We start from the raw sequence: 16,989 nt of genomic DNA on the forward strand, positions 1-16,989 counted from the left end.
GATATTACGTCACAATTCATCAATGTTGCGCCTCTAATCAAGTTTCTGCATATACTAATCAAAATCATCAAAATGAATGATGTTACGTCAAAATTCATCAATGTTGCGCCTCTAATCAAGTTTCTGCATATACTAATCAAAATCATCAATATGAATGATGTTACGTCACAATTCATCAATGTTGCGCCTCTAATCAAGTTTCTGCATATACTAATCAAAACCAACAATATGAATGATATTACGTCACAATTCATCAATGTTGCGCCTCTAATCAAGTTTCTGCATATACTAATCAAACTCATGAAAATGAATGATGTTACGTCACAATTGATCAATGTTGCGCCTCTAATCAAGTTTCTGCATATACTAATCAAAACCATCAATATGAATGATATTACGTCACAATTCATCAATGTTGCGCCTCTAATCAAGTTTCTGCATATACTAATCAAAACCATCAATATGAATGATATTACGTCACAATTCATCAATGTTGCGCCTCTAATCAAGTTTCTGCATATACTAATCAAAACCATCAATATGAATGATGTTACGTCACAATTCATCAATGTTGCGCTTCTAATCAAGTTTCTGCATATACTAATCAAAACCATCAATATGAATGATGTTACGTCACAATTCATCAATGTTGCGCCTCTAATCAAGTTTCTGCATATACTAATCAAAACCATCAATATGAATGATGTTACGTCACAATTCATCAATGTTGCGCCTCTAATCAAGTTTCTGCATATACTAATCAAAATCATCAATATGAATGATGTTACGTCACAATTCATCAATGTTGCGCCTCTAATCAAGTTTCTGCATATACTAATCAAAACCATCAATATGAATGATATTACGTCACAATTCATCAATGTTGCGCCTCTAATCAAGTTTCTGCATATACTAATCAAAATCATCAATATGAATGATGTTACGTCACAATTCATCAATGTTGCGCCTCTAATCAAGTTTCTGCATATACTAATCAAAACCATCAATATGAATGATATTACGTCACAATTCATCAATGTTGCGCCTCTAACCAAGTTTCTGCATAAACAAATCAAAACCATTAATATGAATGATGTTACGTCACAATTCATCAATGTTGCGCCTCTAATCAAGTTTCTGCATATACTAATCAAAACCATCAATATGAATGATGTTACGTCACAATTCATCAATGTTGCGCCTCTAATCAAGTTTCTGCATATACTAATCAAACTCATGAGAATGAATGATGTTACGTCACAATTCATCAATGTTGCGCCTCTAATCAAGTTTCTGCATATACTAATCAAAACCATCAATATGAATGATGTTACGTCACAATTCATCAATGTTGCGCCTCTAATCAAGTTTCTGCATATACTAATCAAACTCATGAAAATGAATGATGTTACGTCACAATTCATCAATGTTGCGCCTCTAATCAAGTTTCTGCATATACTAATCAAAACCATCAATATGAATGATGTTACGTCACAATTCATCAATGTTGCGCCTCTAATCAAGTTTCTGCATATAATAATCAAAACTATCAAAATGAATGATGTTACGTCACAATTCATCAATGTTGCGCCTATAATCAAGTTTCTGCATATAATAATCAAAACTATCAAAATGAATGATGTTACGTCACAATTCATCAATGTTGCGCCTCTAATCAAGTTTCTGAATATACTAATCAAAATCATCAAAATGAATGATGTTACGTCACAATTCATCAATGTTGCGCCTCTAATCAAGTTTCTGCATATACTAATCAAAATCATCAAAATGAATGATATTACGTCACAATTCATCAATGTTGGGCCTCTAATCAAGTTTCTGCATATAATAATCAAAACCATCAATATGAATGATATTACGTCACAATTCATCAATGTTGCGCCTCTAATCAAGTTTCTGCATATACTAATCAAAATCATCAAAATGAATGATGTTACGTCACAATTCATCAATGTTGGGCCTCTAATCAAGTTTCTGCATATAATAATCAAAACTATCAAAATGAATGATATTACGTCACAATTCATCAATGTTGGGCCTCTAATCAAGTTTCTGAATATACTAATCAAAACCATCAATATGAATGATATTACGTCACAATTCATCAATGTTGCGCCTCTAATCAAGTTTCTGCATATAATAATCAAAACTATCAAAATGAATGATATTACGTCACAATTCATCAATGTTGGGCCTCTAATCAAGTTTCTGAATATACTAATCAAAACCATCAATATGAATGATATTACGTCACAATTCATCAATGTTGGGCCTCTAATCAAGTTTCTGCATATAATAATCAAAACTATCAAAATGAATGATATTACGTCACAATTCATCAATGTTGGGCCTCTAATCAAGTTTCTGAATATACTAATCAAAACCATCAATATGAATGATGTTACGTCACAATTCATCAATGTTGCGCCTCTAATCAAGTTTCTGCATATACTAATCAAAACCATCAATATGAATGATGTTACGTCACAATTCATCAATGTTGCGCCTCTAATCAAGTTTCTGCATATACTAATCAAAACCATCAATATGAATGATGTTACGTCACAATTCATCAATGTTGCGCCTCTAATCAAGTTTCTGCATATAATAATCAAAACTATCAAAATGAATGATATTACGTCACAATTCATCAATGTTGCGCCTCTAATCAAGTTTCTGAATATACTAATCAAAACCATCAATATGAATGATGTTACGTCACAATTCATCAATGTTGCGCCTCTAATCAAGTTTCTGCATATACTAATCAAAACTATCAAAATGAATGATATTACGTCACAATTCATCAATGTTGCGCCTCTAATCAAGTTTCTGCATATACTGATCAAAACCATCAATATGAATGATGTTACGTCACAATTCATCAATGCTGCGACTCTAATCAAGTTTCTGCATATACTAATCAAAACCATCAATATGAATGATGTTACGTCACAATTCATCAATGCTGCGACTCTAATCAAGTTTCTGCATATAATAATCAAAACTATCAAAATGAATGATATTACGTCACAATTCATCAATGCTGCGACTCTAATCAAGTTTCTGCATATACTAATCAAAACCATCAATATGAATGATGTTACGTCACAATTCATCAATGTTGCGCCTCTAATCAAGTTTCTGCATATACTAATCAAAACCATCAATATGAATGATGTTACGTCACAATTCATCAATGTTGCGCCTCTAATCATGTTTCTGCATATACTAATCAAAACCATCAATATGAATGATATTACGTCACAATTCATCAATGTTGCGCCTCTAATCAAGTTTCTGCATATACTAATCAAACTCATGAAAATGAATGATGTTACGTCACAATTCATCAATGTTGCGCCTCTAATCAAGTTTCTGCATATACTAATCAAAACCATCAATATGAATGATATTACGTCACAATTCATCAATGTTGCGCCTCTAATCAAGTTTCTGCATATACTAATCAAAACCATCAATATGAATGATGTTACGTCACAATTCATCAATGTTGCGCCTCTAATCAAGTTTCTGCATATACTAATCAAAACCATCAATATGAATGATATTACGTCACAATTCATCAATGTTGCGCCTCTAATCAAGTTTCTGCATATACTGATCAAAACCATCAATATGAATGATGTTACGTCACAATTCATCAATGCTGCGACTCTAATCAAGTTTCTGCATATACTAATCAAAACCATCAATATGAATGATGTTACGTCACAATTCATCAATGCTGCGACTCTAATCAAGTTTCTGCATATACTAATCAAAACCATCAATATGAATGATGTTACGTCACAATTCATCAATGTTGCGCCTCTAATCAAGTTTCTGCATATACTAATCAAAACCATCAATATGAATGATATTACGTCACAATTCATCAATGTTGCGCCTCTAATCAAGTTTCTGCATATACTAATCAAAACCATCAATATGAATGATGTTACGTCACAATTCATCAATGTTGCGCCTCTAATCAAGTTTCTGCATATACTAATCAAAACCATCAATATGAATGATGTTACGTCACAATTCATTAATGTTGCGCCTCTAATCAAGTTTCTGAATATACTAATCAAACTCATGAAAATGAATGATGTTACGTCACAATTCATCAATGTTGCGCCTCTAATCAAGTTTCTGAATATACTAATCAAACTCATGAAAATGAATGATGTTACGTCACAATTCATTAATGTTGCGCCTCTAATCAAGTTTCTGCATATACTAATCAAAACCATCAATATGAATGATATTACGTCACAATTCATCAATGTTGCGCCTCTAATCAAGTTTCTGCATATACTGATCAAAACCATCAATATGAATGATATTACGTCACAATTCATCAATGTTGCGCCTCTAATCAAGTTTCTGCATATACTAATCAAACTCATGAAAATGAATGATGTTACGTCACAATTCATCAATGTTGCGCCTCTAATCAAGTTTCTGCATATACTAATCAAAACCATCAATATGAATGATATTACGTCACAATTCATCAATGTTGCGCCTCTAATCAAGTTTCTGCATATACTAATCAAAACCATCAATATGAATGATGTTACGTCACAATTCATCAATGTTGCGCCTCTAATCAAGTTTCTGCATATACTAATCAAAACCATCAATATGAATGATATTACGTCACAATTCATCAATGTTGCGCCTCTAATCAAGTTTCTGCATATACTGATCAAAACCATCAATATGAATGATGTTACGTCACAATTCATCAATGCTGCGACTCTAATCAAGTTTCTGCATATACTAATCAAAACCATCAATATGAATGATGTTACGTCACAATTCATCAATGCTGCGACTCTAATCAAGTTTCTGCATATACTAATCAAAACCATCAATATGAATGATGTTACGTCACAATTCATCAATGTTGCGCCTCTAATCAAGTTTCTGCATATACTAATCAAAACCATCAATATGAATGATATTACGTCACAATTCATCAATGTTGCGCCTCTAATCAAGTTTCTGCATATACTAATCAAACTCATGAAAATGAATGATGTTACGTCACAATTCATTAATGTTGTGCCTCTAATCAAGTTTCTGCATATACTAATCAAAATCATCAAAATGAATGATGTTACGTCACAATTCATTAATGTTGTGCCTCTAATCAAGTTTCTGCATATACTAATCAAAATCATCAAAATGAATGATGTTACGTCACAATTCATCAATGTTGTGCCTCTAATCAAGTTTCTGCATATACTAATCAAAATCATCAAAATGAATGATATTACGTCACAATTCATCAATGTTGCGCCTCTAATCAAGTTTCTGCATATACTAATCAAAACCATCAATATGAATGATATTACGTCACAATTCATCAATGTTGCGCCTCTAATCAAGTTTCTGCATATACTAATCAAAACCATCAATATGAATGATGTTACGTCACAATTCATCAATGTTGCGCCTCTAATCAAGTTTCTGAATATACTAATCAAACTCATGAAAATGAATGATGTTACGTCACAATTCATTAATGTTGCGCCTCTAATCAAGTTTCTGCATATACTAATCAAACTCATGAAAATGAATGATGTTACGTCACAATTCATCAATGTTGCGCCTCTAATCAAGTTTCTGCATATACTAATCAAAACCATCAATATGAATGATATTACGTCACAATTCATCAATGTTGCGCCTCTAATCAAGTTTCTGCATATACTAATCAAACTCATGAAAATGAATGATGTTACGTCACAATTCATTAATGTTGTGCCTCTAATCAAGTTTCTGCATATACTAATCAAAATCATCAAAATGAATGATGTTACGTCACAATTCATTAATGTTGTGCCTCTAATCAAGTTTCTGCATATACTAATCAAAATCATCAAAATGAATGATGTTACGTCACAATTCATCAATGTTGTGCCTCTAATCAAGTTTCTGCATATACTAATCAAAATCATCAAAATGAATGATATTACGTCACAATTCATCAATGTTGCGCCTCTAATCAAGTTTCTGCATATACTAATCAAAACCATCAATATGAATGATATTACGTCACAATTCATCAATGTTGCGCCTCTAATCAAGTTTCTGCATATACTAATCAAAACCATCAATATGAATGATGTTACGTCACAATTCATCAATGTTGCGCCTCTAATCAAGTTTCTGAATATACTAATCAAACTCATGAAAATGAATGATGTTACGTCACAATTCATTAATGTTGCGCCTCTAATCAAGTTTCTGCATATACTAATCAAACTCATGAAAATGAATGATGTTACGTCACAATTCATCAATGTTGCGCCTCTAATCAAGTTTCTGCATATACTAATCAAAACCATCAATATGAATAATATTACGTCACAATTCATCAATGTTGCGCCTCTAATCAAGTTTCTGCATATACTAATCAAAACCATCAATATGAATGATGTTATGTCACAATTCATCAATGTTGCGCCTCTAATCAAGTTTCTGCATATACTAATCAAACTCATGAAAATGAATGATGTTACGTCACAATTCATCAATGTTGCGCCTCTAATCAAGTTTCTGCATATACTAATCAAACTCATGAAAATGAATGATGTTACGTCACAATTCATCAATGTTGCGCCTCTAATCAAGTTTCTGCATATACTAATCAAACTCATGAAAATGAATGATGTTACGTCACAATTCATCAATGTTGCGCCTCTAATCAAGTTTCTGCATATACTAATCAAAATCATCAAAATGAATGAAGTTACGTCACAATTCATCAATGTTGCGCCTCTAATCAAGTTTCTGCATATACTAATCAAAATCATCAAAATGAATGATGTTACGTCACAATTCATCAATGTTGCGCCTCTAATCAAGTTTCTGCATATACTAATCAAAATCATCAAAATGAATGATGTTACGTCATAATTAATCAATGTTGCGCCTCTAATCAAGTTTCTGCATATACTAATCAAAATCATCAAAATGAATGATGTTACGTCATAATTAATCAATGTTGCGCCTCTAATCAAGTTTCTGCATATACTAATCAAAACCATCAAAATGAATGATATTACGTCACAATTCATCAATGTTGCGCCTCTAATCAAGTTTCTGCATATACTAATCAAAATCATCAATATGAATGATGTTACGTCACAATTCATCAATGTTGCGCCTCAAATCAAATTTCTGAATATACTAATCAAAATCATCAATATGAATGATGTTACGTCACAATTCATCAATGTTGCGCCTATAATAAAGTTTCTGCATATACTAATCAAAATCATCAATATGAATGATGTTACGTCACAATTCATCAATGTTGCGCCTATAATAAAGTTTCTGCATATACTAATCAAAACCATCAAAATGAATGATATTACGTCACAATTCATCAATGTTGCGCCTCTAATCAAGTTTCTGCATATACTAATCAAAACCATCAATATGAATGATGTTACGTCACAATTCATCAATGTTGCGCCTCAAATCAAATTTCTGAATATACTAATCAAAATCATCAATATGAATGATGTTACGTCACAATTCATCAATGTTGCGCCTATAATAAAGTTTCTGCATATACTAATCAAAACCATCAATATGAATGATGTTACGTCACAATTCATCAATGTTGCGCCTCAAATCAAATTTCTGAATATACTAATCAAAATCATCAAAATGAATGATGTTACGTCATAATTAATCAATGTTGCGCCTCTAATCAAGTTTCTGCATATACTAATCAAAACCATCAAAATGAATGATATTACGTCACAATTCATCAATGTTGCGCCTCTAATCAAGTTTCTGCATATACTAATCAAAATCATCAATATGAATGATGTTACGTCACAATTCATCAATGTTGCGCCTCAAATCAAATTTCTGAATATACTAATCAAAATCATCAATATGAATGATGTTACGTCACAATTCATCAATGTTGCGCCTATAATAAAGTTTCTGCATATACTAATCAAAATCATCAATATGAATGATGTTACGTCACAATTCATCAATGTTGCGCCTATAATAAAGTTTCTGCATATACTAATCAAAACCATCAAAATGAATGATATTACGTCACAATTCATCAATGTTGCGCCTCTAATCAAGTTTCTGCATATACTAATCAAAACCATCAATATGAATGATGTTACGTCACAATTCATCAATGTTGCGCCTCTAATCAAGTTTCTGCATATACTAATCAAACTCATGAAAATGAATGATGTTACGTCACAATTCATCAATGTTGCGCCTCTAATCAAGTTTCTGCATATACTAATCAAAACCATCAATATGAATGATGTTACGTCACAATTCATCAATGTTGCGCCTCTAATCAAGTTTCTGCATATACTAATCAAACTCATGAAAATGAATGATGTTACGTCACAATTCATCAATGTTGCGCCTCTAATCAAGTTTCTGCATATACTAATCAAACTCATGAAAATGAATGATGTTACGTCACAATTCATCAATGTTGCGCCTCTAATCAAGTTTCTGCATATACTAATCAAAACCATCAATATGAATGATATTACGTCACAATTCATCAATGTTGCGCCTCTAATCAAGTTTCTGCATATACTAATCAAAACCATCAAAATGAATGATATTACGTCACAATTCATCAATGTTGCGCCTCTAATCAAGTTTCTGCATATAATAATCAAAACTATCAAAATGAATGATATTACGTCACAATTCATCAATGTTGCGACTCTAATCAAGTTTCTGCATTTACTAATCAAAACCATCAAAATGAATGATATTACGTCACAATTCATCAATGTTGCGCCTCTAATCAAGTTTCTGCATATACTAATCAAAACCATCAATATGAATGATGTTACGTCACAATTCATCAATGTTGCTCCTCTAATCATGTTTCTGCATATACTAATCAAAACCATCAATATGAATGATGTTACGTCACAATTCATCAATGTTGCGCCTCTAATCAAGTTTCTGCATATACTAATCAAAATCATCAAAATGAATGATGTTACGTCACAATTCATCAATGTTGCGCCTCTAATCAAGTTTCTGCATATACTAATCAAAACCATCAATATGAATGATGTTACGTCACAATTCATCAATGTTGCGCCTCTAATCATGTTTCTGCATATACTAATCAAAACCATCAATATGAATGATGTTACGTCACAATTCATCAATGTTGCGCCTCTAATCAAGTTTCTTCATATACTAATCAAACTCATGAAGATGAATGATGTTACGTCACAAGTCATCAATGTTGCGCCTCTAATCAAGTTTCTGCATATACTAATCAAAATCATCAAAATGAATGATGTTACGTCACAATTCATCAATGTTGCGCCTCTAATCAAGTTTTTGCATATACTAATCAAAACCATCAATATGAATGATGTTACGTCACAATTCATCAATGTTGCGCCTCTAATCAAGTTTTTGCATATACTAATCAAAACCATCAATATGAATGATGTTACGTCACAATTCATCAATGTTGCGCCTCTAATCAAGTTTCTTCATATACTAATCAAACTCATGAAAATGAATGATGTTACGTCACAATTTATCAATGTTGCGCCTCTAATCAAGTTTCTTCATATACTAATCAAACTCATGAAAATGAATGATGTTACGTCACAATTCATCAATGTTGCGCCTCTAATCAAGTTTCTGCATATACTAATCAAAACCATCAATATGAATGATGTTACGTCACAATTCATCAATGTTGCGTCTCTAATCATGTTTCTGCATATACTGATCAAAACCATCAATATGAATGATGTTACGTCACAATTCATCAATGTTGCGCCTCTAATCAAGTTTCTGCATATACTAATCAAAACCATGAAAATGAATGATGTTACGTCACAATTCATCAATGTTGCGCCTCTAATCAAGTTTCTTCATATACTAATCAAACTCATGAAAATGAATGATGTTACGTCACAATTCATCAATGTTGCGCCTCTATTCAAGTTTCTTCATATACTAATCAAACTCATGAAAATGAATGATGTTACGTCACAATTCATCAATGTTGCGCCTCTAATCAAGTTTCTGCATATACTAATCAAAACCATCAATATGAATGATGTTACGTCACAATTCATCAATGTTGCGCCTCTAATCAAGTTTCTGCATATACTAATCAAACTCATGAAAATGAATGATGTTACGTCACAATTCATCAATGTTGCGCCTCTAATCAAGTTTCTTCATATACTAATCAAACTCATGAAAATGAATGATGTTACGTCACAATTCATCAATGTTGCGCCTCTAATCAAGTTTCTGCATATACTAATCAAACTCATGAAAATGAATGATGTTACGTCACAATTCATCAATGTTGCGCCTCTAATCAAGTTTCTGCATATACTAATCAAAACCATTAATATGAATGATGTTACTTCACAATTCATCAACGTTGCGCCTCTAATCAAGTTTCTGCATATACTAATCAAAACCATTAATATGAATGATGTTACTTCACAATTCATCAACGTTGCGCCTCTAATCAAGTTTCTGCATATACTAATCAAAACCATCAATATGAATGATATTACGTCACAATTCATCAATGTTGCGCCTCTAATCAAGTTTCTGCATATACTAATCAAAATCATCAATATGAATGATGTTACGTCACAATTCATCAATGTTGCGCCTCTAATCAAGTTTCTGCATATACTAATCAAAACCATCAATATGAATGATATTACGTCACAATTCATCAATGTTGCGCCTCTAATCAAGTTTCTGCATATACTAATCAAAACCATCAATATGAATGATGTTACGTCACAATTCATCAATGTTGCGCCTCTAATCAAGTTTCTGCATATACTAATCAAAACCATCAATATGAATGATGTTACGTCACAATTCATCAATGTTGCGCCTCTAATCAAGTTTCTGCATATACTAATCAAAACCATCAATATGAATGATATTACGTCACAATTCATCAATGTTGCGCCTCTAATCAAGTTTCTGCATATACTAATCAAAATCATCAATATGAATGATGTTACGTCACAATTCATCAATGTTGCGCCTCTAATCAAGTTTCTGCATATACTAATCAAAACCATTAATATGAATGATGTTACGTCACAATTCATCAATGTTGCGCCTCTAATCAAGTTTCTGCATATACTTATCAAAACCATCAATATGAATGATGTTACTTCACAATTCATCAACGTTGCGCCTATAATCAAGTTTCTGCATATACTAATCAAAACCATCAATATGAATGATGTTACTTCACAATTCATCAATGTTGCGCCTCTAATCAAGTTTCTGCATATACTAATCAAAACCATCAATATGAATGATGTTACGTCACAATTCATCAATGTTGCGCCTCTAATCAAGTTTCTGCATATAATAATCAAAACTATCAAAATGAATGATATTACGTCACAATTCATCAATGTTGGGCCTCTAATCAAGTTTCTGCATATACTAATCAAAATCATCAAAATGAATGATGTTACGTCACAATTCATCAATGTTGCGCCTATAATCAAGTTTCTGCATATACTAATCAAAATCATCAAAATGAATGATGTTACGTCATAATTAATCAATGTTGCGCCTCTAATCAAGTTTCTGCATGTACTAATCAAAACCATCAATATGAATGATGTTACGTCACAATTCATCAATGTTGGGCCTCTAATCAAGTTTCTGCATATACTAATCAAAACCATCAATATGAATGATGTTACGTCACAATTCATCAATGTTGCGCCTCTAATCAAGTTTCTGCATATACTAATCAAAATCATCAATATGAATGATGTTACGTCACAATTCATCAATGTTGCGCCTCTAATCAAGTTTCTGCATATACTAATCAAAACCATCAATATGAATGATGTTACGTCACAATTCATCAATGTTGCGCCTCTAATCAAGTTTCTGCATATGATAATCACAACCATCAATATGAATGATGTTACGTCACAATTCATCAATGTTGCGCCTCTAATCAAGTTTCTGCATATACTAATCAAAACCATCAATATGAATGATGTTACGTCACAATTCATCAATGTTGCGCCTCTAATCAAGTTTCTGCATATACTAATCAAAACCATCAATATGAATGATATTACGTCACAATTCATCAATGTTGCGCCTCTAATCATGTTTCTGCATATAATAATCAAAACCATCAATATGAATGATATTACGTCACAATTCATCAACGTTGCGCCTCTAATCAAGTTTCTGCATATACTAATCAAAACCATTAATATGAATGATGTTAATTCACAATCCATCAATGTTGCGCCTATAATCAAGTTTCTGCATATACTAATCAAAACCATCAATATGAATGATATTACGTCACAATTCATCAACGTTGCGCCTCTAATCAAGTTTCTGCATATACTAATCAAAACCATTAATATGAATGATGTTACGTCACAATTCATCAATGTTGCGCCTCTAATCAAGTTTCTGCATATACTAATCAAAACCATCAATATGAATGATATTACGTCACAATTCATCAATGTTGCGCCTCTAATCAAGTTTCTGCATATACTAATCAAAATCATCAATATGAATGATATTACGTCACAATTCATCAATGTTGCGCCTCTAATCAAGTTTCTGCATATACTAATCAAAACCATCAATATGAATGATATTACGTCACAATTCATCAATGTTGCGCCTATAATCAAGTTTCTGCATATACTAATCAAAACCATCAATATGAATGATATTACGTCACAATTCATCAACGTTGCGCCTCTAATCAAGTTTCTGCATATACTAATCAAAACCATTAATATGAATGATGTTACGTCACAATTCATCAATGTTGCGCCTCTAATCAAGTTTCTGCATATACTAATCAAAACCATCAATATGAATGATATTACGTCACAATTCATCAATGTTGCGCCTCTAATCAAGTTTCTGCATATACTAATCAAAACCATTAATATGAATGATGTTACGTCACAATTCATCAATGTTGCGCCTCTAATCAAGTTTCTGCATATACTAATCAAAACCATCAATATGAATGATATTACGTCACAATTCATCAATGTTGCGCCTCTAATCAAGTTTCTGCATATACTAATCACAACCATCAATATGAATGATATTACGTCACAATTCATCAATGTTGCGCCTATAATCAAGTTTCTGCATATACTAATCAAAACCATCAATATGAATGATATTACGTCACAATTCATCAACGTTGCGCCTATAATCAAGTTTTTGCATATACTAATCAAAACCATCAATATGAATGATATTACGTCACAATTCATCAATGTTGCGCCTCTAATCAAGTTTCTGCATATACTAATCACAACCATCAATATGAATGATGTTACGTCACAATTCATCAATGTTGCGCCTATAATCAAGTTTCTGCATATACTAACCAAAACCATCAAAATGAATGATGTTACGTCACAATTCATCAATGTTGCGCCTCTAATCAAGTTTTTGCATATACTAATCAAAACCATCAATATGAATGATGTTACGTCACAATTCATCAATGTTGCGCCTCTAATCAAGTTTCTGCATATACTTATCAAAACCATCAATATGAATGATGTTACGTCACAATTCATCAATGTTGGGCCTCTAATCAAGTTTCTGCATATACTAATCAAAATCATCAATATGAATGATGTTACGTCACAATTCATCAATGTTGGGCCTCTAATCAAGTTTCTGCATATATTAATCAAAACCATCAATATGAATGATGTTACGTCACAATTCATCAATGTTGGGCCTCTAATCAAGTTTCTGCATATACTAATCAAACTCATGAAAATGAATGCTGTTACGTCACAATTCATCAATGTTGCGCCTCTAATCAAGTTTCTGCATATACTAATCAAAATCATCAAAATGAATGATATTACGTCACAATTCATCAATGTTGCGCCTCTAATCAAGTTTCTGCATATACTAATCAAAATCATCAATATGAATGATGTTACGTCACAATTCATCAATGTTGCGCCTCTAATCAAGTTTCTGCATATACTAATCAAAATCATCAATATGAATGATGTTACGTCACAATTCATCAATGTTGCGCCTCTAATCAAGTTTCTGCATATACTAATCAAAATCATCAAAATGAATGATATTACGTCACAATTCATCAATGTTGCGCCTCTAATCAAGTTTCTGCATATACTAATCAAAATCATCAATATGAATGATGTTACGTCACAATTCATCAATGTTGCGCCTCTAATCAAGTTTCTGCATATACTAATCAAAATCATCAATATGAATGATGTTACGTCACAATTCATCAATGTTGCGCCTCTAATCAAGTTTCTGCATATACTAATCAAAATCATCAATATGAATGATGTTACGTCACAATTCATCAATGTTGCGCCTCTAATCAAGTTTCTGCATATACTAATCAAAATCATCAATATGAATGATGTTACGTCACAATTCATCAATGTTGCGCCTATAATAAAGTTTCTGCATATACTAATCAAAACCATCAAAATGAATGATATTACGTCACAATTCATCAATGTTGCGCCTCTAATCAAGTTTCTGCATATACTAATCAAAATCATCAATATGAATGATGTTACGTCACAATTCATCAATGTTGCGCCTCAAATCAAATTTCTGAATATACTAATCAAAATCATCAATATGAATGATGTTACGTCACAATTCATCAATGTTGCGCCTATAATAAAGTTTCTGCATATACTAATCAAAATCATCAATATGAATGATGTTACGTCACAATTCATCAATGTTGCGCCTCTAATCAAGTTTCTGCATATACTAATCAAAACCATCAAAATGAATGATGTTACGTCACAATTCATCAATGTTGCGCCTATAATAAAGTTTCTGAATATACTAATCAAAATCATCAATATGAATGATGTTACGTCACAATTCATCAATGTTGCGCCTATAATAAAGTTTCTGCATATACTAATCAAAACCATCAAAATGAATGATATTACGTCACAATTCATCAATGTTGCGCCTCTAATCAAGTTTCTGCATATACTAATCAAAATCATCAATATGAATGATGTTACGTCACAATTCATCAATGTTGCGCCTCAAATCAAATTTCTGAATATACTAATCAAAACCATCGAAATGAATGATATTACGTCACAATTCTTCAATGTTGCGCCTCAAATCAAGTTTCTGCATATACTAATCAAAACCATGAATATGAATGATATTACGTCACAATTCATCAATGTTGGGCCCCTAATCAAGTTTCTGCATATACTAATCAAAACCATCAATATGAATGATATTACGTCACAATTCTTTAATGTTGCGCCTCAAATCAAGTTTCTGCATATACTAATCAAAACCATGAATATGAATGATATTACGTCACAATTCATCAATGTTGGGCCCCTAATCAAGTTTCTGCATATACTAATCAAAACCATCAAAATGAATGATATTACGTCACAATTCTTCAATGTTGCGCCTCAAATCAAGTTTCTGCATATACAAATCAAAACCATCAAAATGAATTATATTACGTCACAATTCATCAATGTTGCGTCGCTAATTAAATTTCTGCAGATACTAATAAAAACCATCGACACTGAGGATTTTACGACAGAATTCAACTGATCAAGTTTATTCGAGCGATTCTGGGCCCAAGGGTTTGATTCAATAAGCTTAGCTGTTCTTTGAATATCTCAAGCATTTGTGGAGACTTTATATCGAGGGCTTTTGAAGAGAAGGGTATTTTTTCCATTCTAGACATTTAAGAGACATAATGACCCAATTGTTAAAACTGGAATCAGGGATTGTGTTGAGGTTTCTAAATAAGAGCTTTTGCAATGCCATTTTTCCTATAGTTATATTTTACATTTAAGAAGTATGATTATGCCGAAGTTTTTCCGTTCACAATAAACTAAAAAAGCTTTATTGATACTCTTGCAAAGTTTGTTTTCTACTTTATTTTCTTTTTACGATAAGTGTCCTCCCGAATAGGAGTTGCTTTAATGGAAGCAAGAGAAAGTGTTATAAGCGTTTTCTTTTTATCAAAGTTTATTTTAAGGGTACAGTGCTCAAAGATTTCTTTCAAGGGATCGTTAAAACGAAGGAGTGTTGACTTGCGGTAATATGGTTTATTTAAATGAGCCGTATTTTTATCTGATGGACATAATTGAAATGATTTAAGAGCATCAGAATGTGCTCATTAGGTGGAAGTCACCATTTTCGGATGATCAAGTCAACTATGTTATTGACAAGGTCTCGGAAACTTTTTCTGAAATATTTCTCGCTAGAGAACCTTTAGGTGAATTCGAGTCATTGGTTCCGACATAGGTTTAAAAGAGGGGGCCAAGGAAAAATTTAACACCCATAACAAAAGATTTTGAAAAAGCTCTATTGTTTTGCAAAAAAGTGGGGGTAGGGAGCATTGCCCCCGGCCCCCCTTTGTCGGTGGTCCTGCTGGTAAGGCAGTTTCTCAAGATCTCTTGTTCCTCTCGAATAAGCACTTTTGTATCCATATAACGGAACGAAGTGTGGTGCCTTCCTTGGCAAGCAGCCTGACACATTCATTTTTCTTTTTCCTTTTTTTAAGCAGCCGTGTCTTATCACTGATGTTTGATTCCAATTTGATTCCCCTTTTTTGAAACCAAAGAAAATGTATACCTTTTTTTAAACCAAGTAGTTGGACTAAGGCCAAACAAAGAAAAATTAGAAACTATATTAAGATTACCATATCATACACCCTTTCTCTATTTTTTATGTCCTACTACATATATGACAAAATTGAACCCCTTATTAAGATATATTGAAGACACGGGCGTTCACGCTTGACAATGAGAGTAAACCCGCCGGGCTCTGGGGTGTGTTGATCCGGGTAGTCGGAATCTTTCTTATGACGTCATGATCAAACACACTTCC

This window comes from Rhopilema esculentum, chromosome 11 (genome assembly GCF_057945365.1).
Source record: "Rhopilema esculentum isolate cy_ngs chromosome 11, ASM5794536v1, whole genome shotgun sequence".
NCBI lineage: Eukaryota > Metazoa > Cnidaria > Scyphozoa > Rhizostomeae > Rhizostomatidae > Rhopilema > Rhopilema esculentum.